Raw genomic sequence first — 21,230 nt, 5'->3', positions numbered from 1 at the left:
ACTGCGCTATCCAACTGGAAATGGTGCGTTTAGCCACTGGTAGTCCAGGTGCCTTTGGGTCAAAGGAGACAAAGAGTTGAGAAACACGGGAGTCCGAGTTCGTTCTTTCTTTGTAGTGTGTTAAAGCTCTTTTACAATCCAGTGTGTGCAGTAGTTTTTCCCTATCGTTCGAATGAGGTTTAGGGAAAAAAGTTGGTAATTCCATTGTCTGATTGAGATGGAATGGGGTAACTACTTTTGGTAGAAAGGACGGGTGAGTCCGTAGAACTACCTTCTGGTGATGAAATTGCAAGTATGGAGGATAATGGACCAAAGCTTGTAACTCACTCACTCTTCTTGCTGATGTGACTGCTACCAGAAATACCATGGGTTCAAAGGGATAAAGCATGAGCTGTTCCAGAACTATGTTGAGGTTCCATGGAACTGGAGGTTTGGATATCGGAGGACGAATGTGTGTTAAACCTTTCATGAAACGAGTCAGTAATGGGTGATTGGATATAGGAATGTCATTGATTGGTCTATGATAGGCGCCTATGGCGCTGAGGTGAACTCTGATGGATGATGTTGCTAGACCAGCTACATATAGTGTATGAAGATAATCAATGAGCAATTTCGGGGAGCAGTCCAATGGTGGTACACCGTTGGAAGTGCACCAGGCAGAGTAACGTTTCCATTTATAGCTATAATTTTTTCCTGGTTGAGAGTTTCCTGATTGTAATAAAATGAATTGTGCTGAAGTGGAAACTCCCTTGTTCTGTCAGTAGGAGCCTCTCAATCTCCAAGCTGTCAAGTGTAGAGATGAGTGTAGCGGATGTAGAAGTGTCCTTTGATCTTGGCAGAGAAGATCTTGTCGATTCGGTAATGGAATTGGATCCTTGATGGATAGTCGAAGCAGGAAACTGTACCATGGCTGCCTCGGCCAGGCCGGGGCTATGAGTATCAGTTGAGCTTTGTCCGCTATACACTTCTGAATTGTTCTTGTTATGAGAGGTATGGGAAGAAAGGCATAGAGAAGGCCTGTCGTCCACGGAATGAGGAAGGCATCTTGAACGATCCTGAATTGGCTTGGTTTTATCGAGCAGAATTTGGAAACCTGAGCATTGACCTCTGTTGCAAAGAGAACTATCGTATGTGTCCCCCACTGCAGAAATATGTCTTGGGCTATTTCTGTATTGAGTGTCCATTCGTGGGGATGAAAGATACGGCTTAGCCTGTCCGCTCTTGTGTTTGCAACTCCCGGTAGGTAAGTTGCTTGCAGATGTATGCAATTCTTGTGAGCGTGTTCGAAGATTGTCAGGGTCTTCTTGCAGAGGGACCATGAACCGGACCCTCCTTGTTTGTTGATGTAAAACATCGCCACTTGGTTGTCTATGTAGATCATGACCCTGTGTCCCTTCAGGTGGTCTTGAAAGAGTCGCAATGCATTGCAAATCGCTCTGAGTTCCAATAGATTTATTTGTAGATTCTGTTCTGAGAGTGTCCATAAACCTTGGGTTTTGTAAGTCTCGAGGTGTGCACCCCATCCCTTGCGAGACGCATCCGTGGTTAGGAATGCATTGTGAGGAGGGGGGCTGAACAATGCTCCTTTGGACAGGGTGGAATCTAGGAGCCACCATGCTATATCTTTTTTCATTTCTGCGGTCAGCGATACCTTCTGCGTCAATGGTTGTGAATGCTGTTTCCATTGGCGCTTTAGACCCCATTGTAGGCGTCTCATGTGTAGCCTGGTGTTAGGGACCGTGAAATTCGCCGCTGCCATGTGACCCAGAATTACTAGGACTTGTCTTGCTGATGGCCTGTGAGTATGTTTCAAGGTGTGTAGAAGTTGACGGAAATGTGATATTCTGTCGTCTGGGAGGTATGCTCTGTTGCACGTAGTGTCCAGGTATGCACCTATGAACTGCAACTGTTGTGTTGGTTGTAGGTGTGATTTTTGAAAATTTATCACCAACCCTAGTTCTTGCAAACATTGTATCACCCGATGGAGGTGATCCAGCAAGATGTTTGGAGTTGAGGCTATTATGAGCCAATTGTCCAGATATGGAAAGATGGTTATACCTTGTTTCCTGAGATGAGCCACCACCACTATCATGCATTTGGTGAAGACTCTGGGTGCTGCCAATAGTCCAAAGGGAAGAACTTTGTACTGGTAGTGTTGATGTCTGTAGCAAAAGCATAGGTAATGCCACGAGGATGGATGGATTGGAATGTGTGTGTAAGCATCCTTCAGGTCGATGGAGCACATCCAATCGTTGGTTTGAATGAGAGGAAGAATTGACTTCAACGACACCATTTTGAATTTCTCCTTGGTGAGAAATTTGTTTCAACTCCCTTAGGTCTAGTATGGGGCGAAGGCCCCCAGACTTCCTGGTATAAGGAAGTACGGAGAATAAAATGCTGCTAATTTGGGGTGTGGGTGGATTTTGTCGAATTGCTTGTTGTTTGCGAAAGTAAAGCAATTTCCTCCCCCAGTTGTGGATGGGAATTGTGAGTCTTGAGTGTGGAAAGATTGAGGCAAGATGGGTTTTGTGACAAATTGGAGTTGGTAACCTTGACTTACTATCTCCAAAAACCCATTGATTGATGTTATTCTTTCCCAGGCTTCCAGGCAAGCACGAATTTCTGCCTGGAGGAGCTTGATGTTGTGGTGGCGGCTGAATAACTAAAAGACGAAAGTCGCTTTTGCTGCAGTAGGCTGGCTGTTGTGCCTGCTTGTCTCTGACTACGTGTTGTACCCCCTTCGTCTGATTTGATGTATTGTTTTGTGGAGCAGGACGCTGGTAGGAAGGGTATGGCTGGGTACGAAAAGATTGGTAAGATCTATAGGGTTCTTCTGGCATATGGTTGCCTACGAGTGGATCCCATTATAACGACGTGTAGTCGAGTAAATAGGATTCGATGTTAGAGATTGTACTGCTAGAGCTTCTTCTTTTAATTTACTTACTGCATCCTGAAATCTTTCTCCGAACAGGTTATCTCCTGTACATGGGAGGTTTGTTAGTTTCTCGTGCAAGTCGTCATGTATCGAACTTGAACGTAACCATGCTAGTCTTCAGGCTGCAATGGCTGTTGCAGATGCCCTGGATGATGTTTCATGTGCTTCGTAGATTGACCTCAAGAGGTGTTGAGAGCACTCTTCCATATCATGAAGAGGCTGAGGTATCTGTTCAGCCACCGAGGAATGTATACCTTTCATAGCTTGCATGCATTCATATAGATATTGTACCATATAGAACTGATGTTGCATAATTCGTGCAGTTAACATCGAGTTATGGAATATTTTCCTGCCAAACTCATCTAAATATTTGTTGTCCTTTCCCGGTGGGAAAGTGGAATGCAACTTTGTTTTCTTGAACCTTTGCATCGCCAACTTTATTACAATTGATGCGTGAGGTAATTGTGGTAGAGTGTATAGTGAAGCTTTCTTCATACGAAATTTTATGTCTGTTTTCCTGGAAACGGCTGCAATTGTATAAGGCGCTTCCCAAGATTTTTGTAAAACTGAATGCAGGATCTCTTGTGGTGGAAGAGATGTTGGTTCCACCTGAGTATCAAATATCCTTAGCAGACCAAGGGTTTCTGCTCTAGGGTCTGTTTCTTTTTGGACCTCTAGATGTAGAATGGTACCCATTTTTTCTAGGAATTTTGGGTATGTAAGGTCTTCAGGAGGGGAATACGGCTCCTGTAGTTGGTCCTGCGGATCCGACAGACATCCCACCGATGATGATGGGGATGTTTGTATTGAAGGAGAATCAAAAGAGGTATCATGTACCTGATTTGGCGAGGCTGGTTGGTTGGTAACATGGGAGATGTTGGTGGTTCTGCCGACTGCTCTTCCTGAGACTGTGCTTTATGTTTTGTAGTATTGTTATCATTTTGAATGATGATTGCAGCGTCTCATAAAATCCTGCTAACGATTGAGACAATTGAAAAAATGCGTCTCTTGTATGAGAGGGCATTTACCATCGACTGTCTTGTTGTAGTGGGTTAGTTTTTCTTGTGGTGAAGCCAGAACTTCCCCATCCTTTTGTATTTTATTGACTGAAGTATTTCTTAAGTCTTCCGAATCTGAAGAAGTGTTAGAGAAGAAATTTGTACCACTGTTCTTTTTGAGTAGGTAGTAGATGGTACTTTACGAGATGATTTAGAAGTCGAAGGACTTATCTCCTATGTAGCAGTCCTCTTTTTTAATTTTTTAAAATGGGAGTGACTTGAGTACTTATGATAGTCATCAGATGATGAATCAGTATCTGTGGCTTCAGCCTCCGAAGAAGGGCTGTGTGAAGAGTATCGTTTTCGTTTCAACTCTTTCCTTAAGTTTTGAGGCGAATAATTGTGGTTTATACGCGCAGATTTTGATCTATGCGCTGATTTAGATTTATGCGCGGATATAGAGTTATGCGCAGGTATGCGCGTATGCGCAGTTGTAGACTTATGCACGCTTGTAGATCTATGCGCGGAAGTTGATTTGTGCGCAGTTGTAATTGCATGCGCGTATCTTCTTGATCCCGCGCGCACAGGGGTTATCGGCGCCGATGTGTTCGGCGCCGTGCGCATAAGTTTTTGTGTAGTCGGCGCCGTATGCATAAGTTTCTCTGGCACCGTGCCCGTATGTGTTCGGCGCAGTGGTTTCTTCTGCGCTATGCGTGCCGGAAGCTCTAGGTTGTGCACAGACTCCGTCTTCGGCGCAGATATGATATCATTCGCAGACGGCGCCATAGGCGCAGAAGTCTTCGGCGCCGAGGTTTCCTTCTCCGATGCTGTTTGTTGCGGCTCTATAGGCACTGAGGATTTCTGAGAATCCATTGGCCTTCGTCTTTTTGGTTTTCCCTTACCTCCTAGAGTGGAGGATTTAGGCTGCTGCTGGTGAACGTTTCCTAGGCTGGTAAGCCTTTACAACTTTCCTGCAAATTCTATTGGAGCCCGGACTGTGGGAGGACCCCAGACTGTGGGAGGAATCCTTGCCTAATAAAAAGAACTCTGACCGCGGCACGACGCTGCTGCTGGTGAACGTTTCCTAGGCTGGTAAGCCTTTATAACTTTCCTGCAAGTTCTATTGGAGCCCGGACTGTGGGAGGACCCCAGACTGTGGGAGGAGTCCTTGCCTAATAAAAAGAACTCTTATCGCGACGCTGCCGCCGGCGCGTCACCTAAGCCGCGCGCCCCAAAGGGGCGCGCGGCTTTGGCCGGCTTAGGCTGGAGAAGGCGGGTGAAGGTGTGGAAATTTTTTTTTGAGTGTGTCCGGAATACGCGTAAAGGTAAATACCCTAAACATTTCATTTCTTTACTTGAAAAAATCGTCCGGCAGCAGCCACAGAGACACGCATTTAGTTAGGAAGAAACTGTCGGGTTCTGATACTTCCTCTTGTTTAAGACTTTCTATGATGCCACATACTAAAAGAAAAGCTAAGGTTAAAGATTTGACTTCAACACCTGTGCCGGGCGTCTATCAGACTTGTATAGAGGAAAGTTTCAGAAAGTCTTCATTAATTACCTCGGGGATGGCTGCAGGAATGTCAATTTGGAACAAGAATTGAGCCCCAAGCCTGTGGAGACATCGTTAAGCCCCGGGGCTCCCATGAGACCGGCACCACCGCAAACCAGAAATATTGAATCAATTTTGGGACAGTCTTTGATATTGCCTAACTCTGGTCCCCAGAGGAGCTCAGAAATATTATCTGCAGCTCCGGTGAACCCAGTGGAAGGGGGTTCCAGGGTGCCAGAGGGGGTAAATGATTCTGTGTTTGGAAAGGAGGATACTATGGGGGAGGGGGAGGAAGTATACCATGTAATAACCTCAAAAGAATTTTCTCTGAGAGAAATTGGGGATATGATTATACAAATGCATAAATCTATTAATACTTTGTCTCATGGAGTACAACAAGCTTTACAAATGAATCATGCAGTTGAACAAAAAGTGGAAAAACTAGAAGTGGAATTCAAAATGGTTAAAGAGAAACTAGATAAAAATAATGATGTTCAATCTAATTTAATAAAATCAGAGAAATTCTGTATGGATAGAATCGAGTATTGAAATCAGACTAGAAGTTCAAATCTAAGGTTCCTTAACTTTCCTAAGATAAATCTTATTTCCCCTATTGATTTGTTTCGCAGTTACTTAAAAAATGTTTTGAAGTATTCGGATTCCTCTATACCCGCTTTATCTAGAATTTATTACTTACCATCTTTGAGTGGTGAGGTACCCAATACTTCAAAAGAAGATGATGAAGTAAATCTAACTGAAATTTTAGAAAAATCTTTTGAGTTGAATGTTACCTCTAGGGCCACTCTGATAGTTCAATTTGTATTCCTTACGGAGAGAGACTCAATTTTGAGATTATTCTTTAGAAATCAGGATAAATTGTTCTACGGACAAAGTATAAGAATTTTTCCAGATATAGCCCGCCCCACGCAACTATGGAGAAAAAAATTCATAGCAATGAGAGCTGAGGTTATTCAGAGGGGGGCTAGGTTTATACTAAAATATCCATGTCGTTGTTTAATTGTACACCAAGACTCTCGCTATATTTTCAATTATCAGAACAATTAAGGGATTATTTGGATTTACATTCCTAGGCCCCCCATAGGTTAGGGAGGTGAAAATAAAATAAAATGATGAAGATAGATAGAATCTCATTCCATGTATTATTACCTATAGTATTGCTCCATTTATCAATGTGTGTCTCTATTTACTTAGCACGGAGAATGTTAAAGAAAATGAAATTGGGATTGTGTATTTCCTTGTAACTTAGTGAACTGGAGTTTTATGTTCTCATTCTATTCTTTATGTATTAATGTGAAATCCAATAAAATATTTAAAAAAAAAAAAAAAAGAGTGGAGGATTTAGGATCCGACGAGAGAGTTTTCTGTTTTGAAGGAGCCGATGAAGGTAACGGGCCAGGCGATGAGTGAGCCTCCGACGGCTCTCGTGAGGCAAAAAGTTCCTGATGCCTATAGGCCCTTTGTTTTAATGCTCTAGGTGACATCCTAGAGCAAAACTCACAATCCTCTCGCTTATGATGTGGTCCGAGACATTTGTAACATCGGTCGTGTCCATCGGAGACCGACATTATTTTACCACAAGTACAGGGTTTGAACCCTGGCATTTTAAATCTGTTTTTAAAACTGTTTTTAACTGAGGAGATATCAGCTGCGTGTGCGATCCCGCTCGTGGAAAAAACAGACTGAGGAGATTCCGTTACTTTCCTGCGCGGGAACATACGCACAGCCGCAGAGAGCAAAGCTCTGTTCTCTGCTTTGACAAGCTCCGCCTCCCGGGTCTGATTGACAGATCCCATGACAGCATGGCTAATTCAGCCCTGCTATCGACGGGAAAATTAGGTTACTGAGCCTGAGAGAGAGATTAAGGGCAGGGTGGGGGGGGGGGGGGGGGGAGTGTTTCAAACCTCAGGAGCCAGGCCTTATGACAGTACTCCAGTGAAAATTCAGCAAAAAAAAAAATTTGTTTGCGGGGGGAGGGGGGGGGGGTGTGGAAGAATACACTCCAGGCCCTGAGTGTTCTTTCACAATCTCTAAAGCAAATAGTAATAAGAACATTGGATTCAATGACAAGATTCCCATACAACTTCCCTGAGAGATGCTGTTTAAGGTGAAACAGATGATTGAGTACAAGTTCCATAAAATAAAGTCTTTTCTGATAAATCTGTGACTCTGTTGTTTCTCTCAGTTATGGATATTACCAACCAGGTCCCTTCCTTATTAGTGCAGAGATCCTTTTGGTTCTCTACCAGTTCATGGTTAATCAAAGTCTTTCGTAGGGAGGTAACATACCAGTAGTACTGTGGCTGTGTGGTTCACCCATAGGGGAGAGGTGCAATAGTAAGCTCCTTTGTATATAAAGCCAGATCACTATTTTCTAGGTGTGGATTTTTGTGTTTCCCTCCCAGGGGCAGATTGCTATGTCTGTCTCCTGACCTTACTATTGTTTAAACCTCAATGCCCCTATGGAGACTTATTTTGGATATGGGAGTTTCTTTCCACCCTCCTTATCCCTCTTGTATTTTTATGCTGACTCATTTGAGTTCTGAGTGCCCATTAAAAGTTACTTTCTGTTTTTTCCTGATCTAACAACAAAAGGGAGAGGTCCCTTCACTGAGAAGGAACCTGAGAATCATCTGTATCCAGAGAAGGGATGATTTAAAGCCACCCAGAGTAGAAAAATGAGAAATGGGAGAAAGGAGTTGGCATGGACCCTTAAGAGAGTCCAGCAACATCTACTGGAGATTTTGGGAGAAGAGGAGTAACGGCAGTATTGCTCTGATACTTAAAGGGAGAAGAGGATAATAACTGGTGCCATTCAGGTACTGTGAGAAGACTAAAGAGTGTAAGAAGACAGTATGGAGATGTAGGAGATAAATGACTGTGTAAAAACGGATTTCATCTTTATTATTTCACCTACATTGGGTGGGGAGCAACAAACTCGCCCTATGCCAATGAGATGGGAAACACATCAGAATAAAGTCTGAATTAGTTGGCTTCACCATCTTAAACTTCAGACAAGACTTTGAGAAGTCACAAATGTATTGAGTGATCCTTGCAACATTGATGAGTGAACTAAACAGCCGTAAAGATTATTTTCTTCATTCACAACATCTCAGTAAAAGTAATGTTGGAAACCAGGTCAGTTGTCAGTGTGCTTCTTACTGTATAGAGACTGATTAACTTATTAGTGTTGCTATTATCACTGCTAAATTCATTAACTTGGCATTGGGTCTTAAGTGTTTGCAGTGACAGGGGCTTGAAAATTATCCTTCCCCTCACTAAGGGAATTCCTGGAGTTTAAAGTAATTTAATAACAAGAGACAGGTAACAGCTAAAACTTTGATTTGAGATATGCCCTCTGGATCCACTATCCAGAAAAATATAGCCCAGGGGATACATTCGGGGTAGTTTTGAAGCTTTCTCCTGGGGGGTTGAAACAAAGAAACATGACAGCAGAAAAAGACCATATGTTTCATGTAGTCTTCCACCCATCCAATTTATCTAGCCCTTATAGTTCCCATCACTCCCTCTGAGATCCACTGTACTTATCCCATGCCTTCTTGAATTCAGTTACCTTTCTTTGCCTCCTCCACCTCCACTGGGAGGCCATTAAAAGCATCAACTACTCTCTCTGTAAAGAAACATTTCCTAAGATTATCCCTGAGTCTACCCCATTTCACCCTCATCCCATGACCCCCATGTTCTAGAGCCTCCTTTCCGTTGAAAGAGGCTCACCTCCTGTGCATGGGAACCTTGGATATATTTGAATGTGTCTATCATATCTCATCTATCTCGCCTTTCCTCTAGAGTATACTTATTTAAGTCTATCCCCATATGCTTTAGAATGAAGACCACTAATTATTTTAGTAGTCCAGAGGGTGACATGGGAAAGCTGCAAAATAGTTGTTTTGCTTCCCTCTGTCTATGCTGATGGCATGGTCTTCTTAGTAGAGATCAACAATCATAACAGGGACACTCTTTCTTATTCACCCCACGAATTCGACGTAATGTCATTAGACCATCATAATAGGCATCACAGTAAGGTAAAATTTATACCGATGTTACTCAGCCTTATGTTTAATCATAGGTCCAACACGAAGCATGTATTTTTTTCTTTTTTTGTTATGCGTGCTCACAGCTACTTGTGCTTATCTTAAAATTACAACTGTTCAAACTTCAGCTTTTATATAGACTTATCTGTGTGTCGCTGTTGCGAAAATTCTTGTTGTCTTATGAACTTGAATCAGAATCAATTCGCCAGCTTAGACGCCCAAAATGTTGACAGCGATATGTTCATTCATCATACCGCTGGATAGTGCCCGACATTGCACAATGTTTCGGACTTGTATTCAGTCCTTCTTCAAGGGCTAAAATTTTTCAAACAGCATGGCAACTCACGGCGTTTTTTTGACTTTCTAAAAAGAAAGTGAAAAAGAAAGTCAAAAAACGCCGTGAGTTGCCATGCTGTTTGAAAAATTTTAGCCCTTGAAGAAGGACTGAATATAAGTCCGAAACATTGTGCAATGTCGGGCACTATCCAGCGGTATGATGAATGAACATATCGCTGTCAACATTTTGGGCGTCTAAGCTGGCGAATTGATTCTGATTCAAGTTCATAAGACAACAAGAATTTTCGCAACAGCGACACACAGATAAGTCTATATAAAAGCTGAAGTTTGAACAGTTGTAATTTTAAGATAAGCACAAGTAGCTGTGAGCACGCATAACAAAAAAAGAAAAAAATACATGCTTCGTGTTGGACCTATGATTAAACATAAGGCTGAGTAACATCGGTATAAATTTTACCTTACTGTGATGCCTATTATGATGGTCTAATGACATTACGTCGAATTCGTGGGGTGAATAAGAAAGAGTGTCCCTGTTATGATTGTTGATGTTTGCATTGGGACCGGGCTTTCAACTGATGATTAACAAGTTTCACTGAGTGGTACATTAGTGACTTCTTAGTAGAGAGCCAGTATGGTCATACAACTATAACAATGTAATAAAGTTAGCAATGTCATAAAGGGTTCTATCACTTTAATTATGTCTAATCTTTCTCAGAATGAAAGGAACACAAACACCACAAAGTATTTCAGGTTTCTTCACTTCAGAGATAACTATGGAAATTTCACCGTGAAGTTCTATAAATTGCAAAGATTACACAAGAGCCATAAGTACAAAGAAATATATCTTTATTAAGGGCAACTTGTATGTTCTGCATCCTGAGGTGTGGCACTTACTGATGAAGGTAGTAGACTGGATTCCTCATGAGACTGTGCCAACCTCTAGTGCAGATGAGAGCCATTCTGTGGGTGATAGAAAACAAAACAAAATAAAATAATGCATTATTATTTTCCAGAAAGGTAGCCTGTAGGTAGAGATTACATAAGATATAATGTTATGAGCTCATACAGCAACAGGAACACTATACAACAATATAGGTGTGCTATAAATATGAGATAACATCTCAACCATTTAAGTATAAATATACAGCAGTGTACACATGTAGTCATTTATTATTCATACCCTTGTCAGGATTGCAACCATATGAAAACCGACATCAATTAACAACAGGCCCAAAGGATAAGGAACATTAACTTACCTTATGATGAAAATATAACCATGAAAGCAACATTTAATAAGAACTCACACAGAGATGCATTCCAAATTGATACATAATATTCATCACTGTAGGAAAATCCATACTAAATCAAGAACCAATCATCTACTTAAGTAATGTAAAATACATTAAAGATCATCATAATGAAATCAAAGTGCCATTCATAAGAAAGATATATGTGGACAAATGTATATCATACAAAATGGTTAGATTTGCAGCCTAGTACAAAAGAGTTTTCTAGTGTGTGTCATTATTAACACCAATCTCAGATGTTCAATTTTAAATTTAGGAGTTCATTTTTCAGTCAATTAGGTGGTTTTGGAAACTACTGAAAAAAGATGTTTATCAGTGTTTTCATGACATGATACTTCTGATTGCATTTGTCAGTTGATTCAATATGAGATGGCTTAATTCAATTTTCCATCAAGCTTTTAAATGCCTTTTTTGAGTTTGGACCCCTGGATTCTCACTTGAGCACAGTAAGGAGGTAATTTTCAAAGAATTATATGGAGTTGTGCATGTAAAATTAGCCTATACACATTAAAGTAGCAGGTAACGCCATATATCCTATTTTATAACTCTCAAGAGTGCACATGTACTTGCAGTGTGATGCATAAATATGTACGGGGAAAAAAAAGGACGGTTTAGGAGCATGCTAGCAGCATTCAGAAGTAACGCGCACAAGTTGCTGTTTTATAAGCAGTGTGCACACATACACTTCCAGGCTTGTCCATGTGCTGTTACACCTGTTAATTGACTCATGCAATTGAACTCGCACTTGTCTTCTGTCTGCAGTTTTTGGATGGGAGATCTGGGTGAACTGATGGGGGCTCAGGGTGAAGTGCTGGAGGGCCTAGGTGAACTGGTGACGTTCAGGGTGAACTGATAGAGATATCAGTAAACAGGTGATTCCAACTACGCAAGCAAACAAGTATTTTCAGAAGCGGGGTATGCGCATACTTTAAAAATACCTGCCCCGTCTGTGAATTGTTACAGTTGATATGAGCATAATATATATATGCATATACTTTTATAAATTAGGTAGAGAAAGTCTGTGTTTTTCTATATTATAAATATAGGTGCATACTGAAACATACACGCATACGTTTGGGGCAGAAATATTAAAGTACCCACTTTCTCTTCACCATCAACTTTCCAGTTAGATATATTTTTTATAGAACCATACTACAAATTCAACCCAGTTCCTGTTTAATATCGCAGGGCATGATGTCTTTTTTAGTATTGTATTGTTATTTTATTGTATGATTTTATTTTTTTTCATTTAATTTATTTATTATGTATGTTTGTTATAAACCGTTTTGATTAATTCTTTCGAATTGTAAAAGCGGTATATAAACATTTTAAAATAAATAAATAATAAATAAATAAATCTCCACAGGCTCATTTACATGTGCGAACTACATACCACGGACAGTTTGAACATTAGCCCCTCCTGTCTGTGAATTTCATGGGTCGTTATTTAGAAGCACTGAGACCTAGAAAGCAGTCAGACAGCATCTCTTGCTATCACAGTAGAGCCTGTTGACACCAGGCCCTGTCTGCTATATTTCTTGAGGTAAGAATAAGGACTGTGGAAGGTGCCTCCAAGAAAAAGGATGCTAGCTCTTGTGAAGGATTTTCAATTTTTGGGCTCTGCCTTTGTGCTCCTGGTCATCAAAATGACCAGCTGTATTCAATGACTGTCACTGTAAAAATAAATAGAGCTAGAGGATCTGGCAGCAGCAGCACATTTGCTCCAGTGTTATGAATAGCAGAGCTAAAACTTCACACCTCTTAGATGAGCAAAGGGCAAGTTAATAGTCTCAGCCAACACATCAAAGTGAAATTGAAATATACTGAATAAAATTATCTCTAAACGCCTTCCCTCCGCAACCTTACTAAATGCTTGCATTTTCTTGATAAATTAAGTTGGATGTAGGGTAAAGATATGTAGCCGCGCCTCTGTCTTATGCTGTGAACATTATGCAGGAGTGCCATGGGTCCAGATTTGAGTCCGGATGGGGGGAAAGAAACTAACCTCCAGTGCCCCTGGCACTGTCAATCATACTCTAGTGCTAGGATTTCCAGAAGGTGCAAAATTATCCAAAATAGGAGCAAAGAAGTCAGAATCAGCAAAATAGGAAAAACCAGTGTCCATCCATTCACAGCACTGAGTAAAAAAAAAAAAAAAATGAAGCCCTAAGTGGTATTCAATATAAAGTCTATACTGCAATTTAAGTAGCAATATCCGAGTCAAAATTACAAAAATCAAAACCAGCATTTCTTCCAAGGCCCTGGGTGCCAAGGGTGACCTTTGTGTCTTTGTTCTCGTCCCTTTTTTCCCAAAAATATGTGCGGATTGTGCCAAATAAAACCACTGGAGCCACTGAGTTAGTGTCCAAAAGTTTAGTCTTTACTGCTGAAAAGTTGATGAATCCACAGCACCACCGAGTCTTTTACTTTTAAAATCTCTCTTCTCAGTCTGTGCAGGAATCTTTGGCACCAGAAGCAGGGAAAATTTCTACCCTCCAGGGCTTGGAAAACTATAGTCCCCAGGTGGGAAGGGTTTCCCTTAAATGAGCAGGACACCCCTTCGAAACTGGCAAAAATATAACATTACTTTCCCTGCACAGAGAGCCTAAACCTCTCTCTCCCCAGGGTTGGTGAAGACTCTGGATGGGTGTCCTCAATGATCTTTATAATTCTTTTACTCATATTAAGCGGATCTTTTTTTATTTGTTCTCAGTTCATTCTCTCCTATGGATCCCCAATGGGAAGGATCTCTGGATGCAGGTGACTTACTTTGCTCTAATACAGGAAGGAAGGGGCAGCCAAAAACAATCTTCCTCCTGGATCTTTTAACTTAATGTCCTTTTCCCTTTCAAATAAGATTAATACCGGAGTTCCTTCTTGCAGCAGGTCACTGCCACCCCCGTCCTTGTTGAGAATTTGGAGGGCAGGTCTTCCCTAACCTGCTCAGCCCCTGGATCAGGGTTCCCCATTCCCTGAGTTCAGGGAGTGGACAGGCTTTTGCAAGGCTCCTGCCACAAAAAAAAATAAAAAAATCTTAAAACCAGAAAACCAGAAAACAACCCAGAGGGATGTCCCAACCAGCTAGTGAGTAGACTGAAAGGGAAAACCCTTCTGATCCTGGTCAGGATCCCCAGGCTGGGTTATCCTGTTTCTTCTAGCTGGGCCTGGAAAATCACAAAACTGGTTAAGCTTCTCACCACCTCCTAAGTCTCCAAATATCATAACAGAGACTGCCCACAAACTCTAAGGAGAAAGCTGTTACAAAAGCCTTACGGGGGGATGGCCATTCCAGACTGCACAAAGAGAGAGGCTGTGTATGAATGTTGCCTCCCCTAATTACTAACTCATACTGAATATCTGAGACAGGAGTTACCCAGGACTTTTTGGTAACAGAATGGTAATGTCCGTTATATTTGATTTCCTTGTCCATGTTAGATCTTCTCAACTATATGCTACACCTTCATCCATAGTAAAAAAAATATCCTCACCAGGGAGGGTGGTATACCTAAAGTGTAGATCCAGTATAAGCTGATCAAAATGAAAAAAGTATCTCCAAGTGCAAAAATCAACTGTAATCCAAACTCTCAAAAGTCCTCAAGTTTCTTTACATCTCTTCTCAAAAGCCTCAAAACTTCTCTGCATCCTTAGGGCAAAAGATTTTTGGGATACAGTGGATCTCCTTCCCTCTTGACTGATCAATCTTTCCAACAATCATAAAATCTACTTCCTTCAAAACCCTTGCTTGAGAGGCAGGAGGAACCTCTAGCTCTTCTCATCTCTGGCATCAACTTCCCACCTAGTGTAAGATACAATGGGGATCTCTTAGGGATGTGCAGCAGGGACGGATTCATCTGATTCGGTATTCGTATTTGTCGGGGCTCAAATCCATTGCATCCGTTTTCGGGGGACCCCGATTCGTCCATTAGTTACATATAGTATTCGTTTCTCATTAAAGTTAAAAAAAACCCCATCCCAACCCTTTAAATTAAATTAACTTCAACCCCCCACCCTCCTGACCCCCCCAAGACTTGCCAAAAGTCCCTGGTGGTCCAGCGGGGATCCTGGAGCAATCTCCTGCACTCGGGCCGTCGGCTGCCAGTACTCAAAATGGCACCGATAGCCTTTGCCCTTACTATGTCACAGGGGCTACCGGTGCCATTGGTCGGCCCCTGTCACATGGTAGGAGCAATGGACGGCCGGCGCCATCTTGTGCTCCCCCCACCGGCAGCTGGCGGCCTGAGTGCAGGAGATTGCTCAGCCGAATTTACGATTGCAGGGGACTTGTGCGCCGGCGCGCCTATGTTGCATAGGCTGCCGGCGCACGCAAAGCCCTGGGACGCGCGTAAGTCCCGGGGCTTTGTGGCAGCACGCACATGTTATAAAATCAGGCGTAGATTTGTTCGCGCCGGATTGCGCGAACAAATCTACGCCCGAGCATAACTTTAAAAATCTAGCCCTAAGTGCACATCCTAAGGCTAGCACAGAAACCTTGGAAACATGTTGCAAAAGACAGTATATTTACATTTCACATTATACATTCGGGATAAACAAAATAGGAAATGAGATGTAATTTCCTATTTCATTTCTTTCTTAAGGTGAAATGATTCAAAATCTGACAAATATTTGTTGGTTTTCACATTTCGTTTTGAAAACAAAATAAATTGATCTGTTGGGCCTAAGCCCAGGCCAAAGCCAGGGCCAGGACCTTGTCTAGGCATAGGCCTAGACAAGGTCCTGCAGGAATTGTGGCCTAGACCCGAGTGCAATGCCGGGGTCTTGCCTGAGGCCCAGGCCCAACACTGGGGCCTCAGCCAAGACCCCAAAAATGGAAAAATCTTATCAGCTCTGTCAGGGATCCAGCAGTGCAGTCCAGTCCAAGGTCCAGACCCCATACCGGGTCCGACCCAGAGGCCAGGCTCCAATGCCTGGGCCTCAGCTTAGGTGGGGGCCTGGGATCATGCCCAAACTGCAGCCTTGTCTGGAGACCAGTTCCCGATGCTAGGGCCTCAGCCCAAACCAAGGCTCAATATCGAGACCCCACCCAGAAGCCAGGTCCCAAAGCCTGATGCCATGGTCCTGTCCAGAAATCGGGCCCCAACACCTGGGCCTCAATCTAGGCCAGGACCGAAGCCAAGACCCGGTCCAGAGACTGGGTCCCGATGCTAGGGCCTCAGCCCAAACCAAGGCTCAATATCGAGACCCCACCCAGAAGCCAGGTCCCAATGCCTGATGCCATGGTCCTGTCCAGAAATCGGGCCCCAACACCTGGGCCTCAATCTAGGCCAGGACCGAAGCCAAGACCCGGTCCAGAGACTGGGTCCCGATGCTGGGGCCTCAGCCAAGACCAAAGCCAGATTCCAGAACCCAGCCCAGAGGCCTGGTTACGATGCAGTGGCCTCAGCCCAGGGTCAGACCTAGGCCTAGCCTCTGAGGACTTTAGTCAGTCTTTTTTCTTCTTAGATGAAAAGATGCCATCTGCTTGGAAGGCTCCAGAGTTAATTAAGTTCAGCACATCCTCACCAGCAGAGGGTGTCATTTTGATGTACAGCAGCTGCAGCACAAATTAGTTAAAGGGGATATAGCCCTTTTAAAAAACCTTCTTTCCACAGCCACAAGGCCTGCTGCTCCATTGTAGGCCTCCTTTCTGGCTGGGTTCCAGCAATGTTACTCTACACCCCTCAGGGCTTCTTCAGGGCTCCAACACTGCTCCGAGAATTTCCCCACATTGGGGTAAGTGTCAGCCACCAGCAGGACTGATTTTTTTCTTCCAGCACAGCATCGCTCCTTCACAGCTGTCTCTCTTCCAGTTCAGGACCCCATCACGGGTATTATTCTCAGCACAGGATCGCACATGCATCAGCTCCCTCTCAGCTGTTTCCCACTGGGCTCCATCCACAGCAGCTTCGCCTAATGCAGGCTTGATTATGACAGTCTCCTGCTCCATTTCTGACGTGGCTTCAGCCCTCTCCACAGCCACATGGGTGTATCGCAGCTTGCTCCAACATCAGGACTTCCCATTCAGTTTTGCTCTCTCTTCCTCACCCTGTGGAGCCGGAACTCTAGCATGACTGTTCTTCCTCTCTCCTTCGGATGTTTTGGGTATGACTGTGGTTCCATTTTGGGCCTATTTCTCCCTCTCTGGCAAGGCCCTGCATTGCATCAGCCTCCTGTTCTGCACACAATTGTGCCACTGCTGCTGCCTCCCCGCACTGTCCCGCTCCTTCCCCGCCAATCTCTTCAGGTCCATGGGGGCAGGGAGAGCTTGAGAGCAAGCAGACAGGGGCCAAGGCAGCTCCGGAGCATTGGGAGGACCATTTTCACTGTCACACTGGCACTGCATTAAGTCCCCATCAGGGCTGTTCCACTCTTCCAGGCCTCGCTATCCTTCTGGCTGCTCAGGCTTTCTCTTTCTTACTCATTGTGCTCCTGCTCTTCCTCATGGCACCACTTCACAGCCTGTTCCAAGGCCACAGGGGGAGCAAGCCAATGGCGTGGGCAACTGGAGTCCTTCCCTGATGGGGTCCTCCTCACTGCTGGGCTGTACCAGCTCCTTTCTCCTTTCCATTGGGGTTGTCTCTTCCTGCCTCGTTTCTTCAGGTCTCCGGGTCGATTCTCAGGCTCCTCCACCCTTCCAGCCAAGCCCTTCCTCAGCAGTTCCTCAGAGGCGGGGAAAGCTTCCAGACTGGTGGGCTCAGTTCCTGGGGTCCACCCCATGAGGGGGCAGTCCATCAGTCTCTCTGTTAGGTTGCTCAGCTTCTCCTGAGTGGCAGGCAGGGAAAAGATTGCCATGGAAAATGCTTAGAGGCGGTGACTCCTATGCCTTGCCTGACTACTACCACCTCCCTTCCGGGTTTACCTCAGCAGTACTCGTCTTATCAAGACGTATTTTCTAGGAAAGTGGCAGACACTCTACCACCTCACTAATCCTTTGACTGCGCCATAAACTTATTACCCAATTCCGAGCCTCCGAGAGGAAGGGTATACCCACTTTCTCGATCCAAGACCAAGCTTATGTCTGCCTATATCCAAGAGAACTTGGCGAAGGGTTTCATTCATCCTTCAAAATCTCATGCCGGAGCCAGATTCTTTTTCATGGGTAAGAAGGACGGATCCCTTCACCCATGTATAGACTACCGCTGCTTGAATGAGATCACCATGAAGGACCGCTATCCATTGCCATTGATCTCTGAACTTTTTGTTAGGCTTCAAGGGGCCAAAATATTCACAAAACTGGACCTCAGAGGAGCATATAGTTTGGTCCGTATATGCCGGGGCAATGAATGGAAAACAGCATTTAATACCCGTGATGGGCATTTTGAATATTTGGTCATGCCCTTTGGTCTCTGTAACGCCCTGGCCGTATTTCAAAACATGATGAATGAAATCTTCAGGGACATGCTGTATGACTGCGTAGTAGTGTATCTGGATGACATACTGGTTTTTTTTTTCAGAAACTCCAGACTCATCAATTGGACGTCACCAAGGTTCAACAGAGATTAAGAGATAACCATCTATATGCCAAATTAGAGAAATGTTCCTTCCATCAGGAGTCTGTACCTTTTTTGGGCTATGTGGTGTCCAGCCAGGGGTTCCAACTGGATCCGCAAATAACCAAGAGCATTCGGGACTGGCCTTAACCTACTGGTCTTAAGACACTACGAAGATTCCTCGGATTCACCAACTACTACAAATCATTCATTCATCACTATTCAACTTTGACTGCGCCTCTTACTGCCATGATGCGCAAGGGAGCTAATCCCTCTCAGTGGTCTCCAGAAGCCGTAACTGCCTTCCAGAAGCTCAAAGAAGCATTTCTTCTAGAGCCATGTTTATGCCACCCTTATCCTCAAGGTGGATGCTTCAGACGTCAGAGTTGGTGCTGTCCTTAGCCAACATAGTGACACCCATACCTTGCATCCCTGCTCCTTTTTTCCCGGCGCTTCTCCCCTGCCGAGCGAAACTAAGGGATAGGAGACAAAGAGCTACTAGCAATCAAGTTGGCGTTTGAAGAATGGCACCCATGGCTCGACGGCGCTCAACATCAGATAGCGGTTTTCACCGACTACAAAAACCTTGAATACTTACGTCATGCCCAATGCTTGAACCATAGACAAGCCCGCTGGTCCTTGTTTTTTAACTGATTTGATTTTCTCTTGAGGTATCGCCCAGCGGACAAGAACACACATGTGGATGCTCTTTCTCGCTCATTTTCTCCAGAGGATATCCCTGATGTGCCACGTCATATCATTGGCCCTAGCAGGGTGCTTCTTTCAGTCACCCACATGGTTCCAGCTGTAAAGACAGTGGTACCCTGGACACTTAGGAGGAAGATCCTCAGATGGGCCCATGACTCACTCCTTGCAGGTCACCCTGGTCAATCCAGAATGCTGACCACTCTGCAAAGATACTACTGGTGGCCCTCTATGAAAGAAGATGTACGGGCCTACGTGGAATCATGTACTACCTACGCAAGACAGAAACCACCTGCTGGTCGTCCCTGGGGACTTCTCCAGCCTCTGCCTGCTCCTAGCAAACTGTGGACACATACAGCCATGGACTTTATTGTCGATCTATCCGTATCCAACGGCAACAACACCATCTGGGTCATGGTATTTATTTATTTATTTTAAAATGTTTCTGTACCGCTTTTACATTTTGTGGCATTATCCGGGTTACCATCAACTCCAGAATTAGCGAAGTTATTCATTCATCACGTCTTCCATCTGCATGGCATGCCTAAGACATCCTCTCGGACGAAAGGGTTCAATTTACAGCAAAATTCTGAAGATCTCTCTGTAAAAAGTTCGATATATCTCTGGACGTTACATCAGCTTACCATCCACAAGCCAACGGACAGACTGAGAACCACACACTAAAACAGTTTCTCCGGGCCTATGTCAATGCCAGACAAAGCGACTTGTCCGAGTTGCTCCCATGGGCAGAATTCTCACTGAACTCCCATCCTTCAGCTTCCACAGGACCGTCACCTTTTCAACTCGTCTATGGATGTCAACCTTTACCTCCTTTACCAATGCCTTTGTCAGTATCCTCTCCTGCAGCCAGGCCTCAGCACAAGAACTGCATCAGCTTTGGGAACATACCAAGGAGCTTCTCCTGAAAGCGGGGCAACAAGCAAAGAAATTCTACGACGCCCATCACAGAGCAGCTCCGCAGTTATAACCCAGGGACAAGGCATGGCTCAGTATCCGCTTCATTCGCCTAAAACTGCCTTCGGCTTGATTTGCGCCCCGGTACAAAGGGACTTTTGCAATACTCCGCTGCCTTGGTCCAGTCACATACAGCTTGCAGTTACCAGCCTTTCTTAAAATCCACAACACCTTCCACATCTCCCTTCTAAAACCTCTCATCTTGTCGGAATTCTCAAGGAAGACACCTGAACTTCAAACTCTCTCCGCTGAAGAAGACATTACTTATCAGATGGAAGATATCCTTGATGTAAGGAAACATGGAAGACGCTGGGAGTACCTCATATTCTGGGAAGGATCTGGACCAGAGGAGAATAGCTGGGAGACTGCAAGCAACATCCTCGACAAGGATTGATCAGACAATTTCATCTGTCACATCTTAGGAAGCCAAAACCCCCGGGGAAGGGCCCTAAGAAGGGGGCTACTGTTACACCCGTCGGTCGCAGACAGCTGCAACCTCTCATGCTCACCCCTTTTTTCCCCACACCAACAATCCTAGGACAACCACTGCCGATATCCCTGGCATTCCCGGGACGGCGTGGGCGCTGCTGACCTCCATCTTGTTTCCGGAATCACCTAAAGCACGCGCGCTCAAGGGCCTCCTTTGTACATGTCATGGCAGAAACCTCTGGGGCGTCCCCGCCCAATGACGTCAACCCGCTGCTGTACTTAAGCTGACCGGCCCTCTGCTACTACTTGTTGCTGAATCCACTCCATTCTTGGATCTCCAGTTCCAGCTCCTCGGGGGCCCTTCCGCGTTCCTGGCTATCTGCTCCTTGGAGGGCCTTCCTGCCTGAGACTTCTCTTGGAACTTCCTCTTGTGAGTACCTTCTACGATACCTGCCTCACTGAAGCCTACAACGGT

Source organism: Rhinatrema bivittatum, chromosome 2 (genome assembly GCF_901001135.1).
Source record: "Rhinatrema bivittatum chromosome 2, aRhiBiv1.1, whole genome shotgun sequence".
In the NCBI taxonomy this organism is placed as follows: Eukaryota; Metazoa; Chordata; class Amphibia; order Gymnophiona; family Rhinatrematidae; genus Rhinatrema; species Rhinatrema bivittatum.
Note: the sequence above shows the minus strand (reverse complement) of the source record.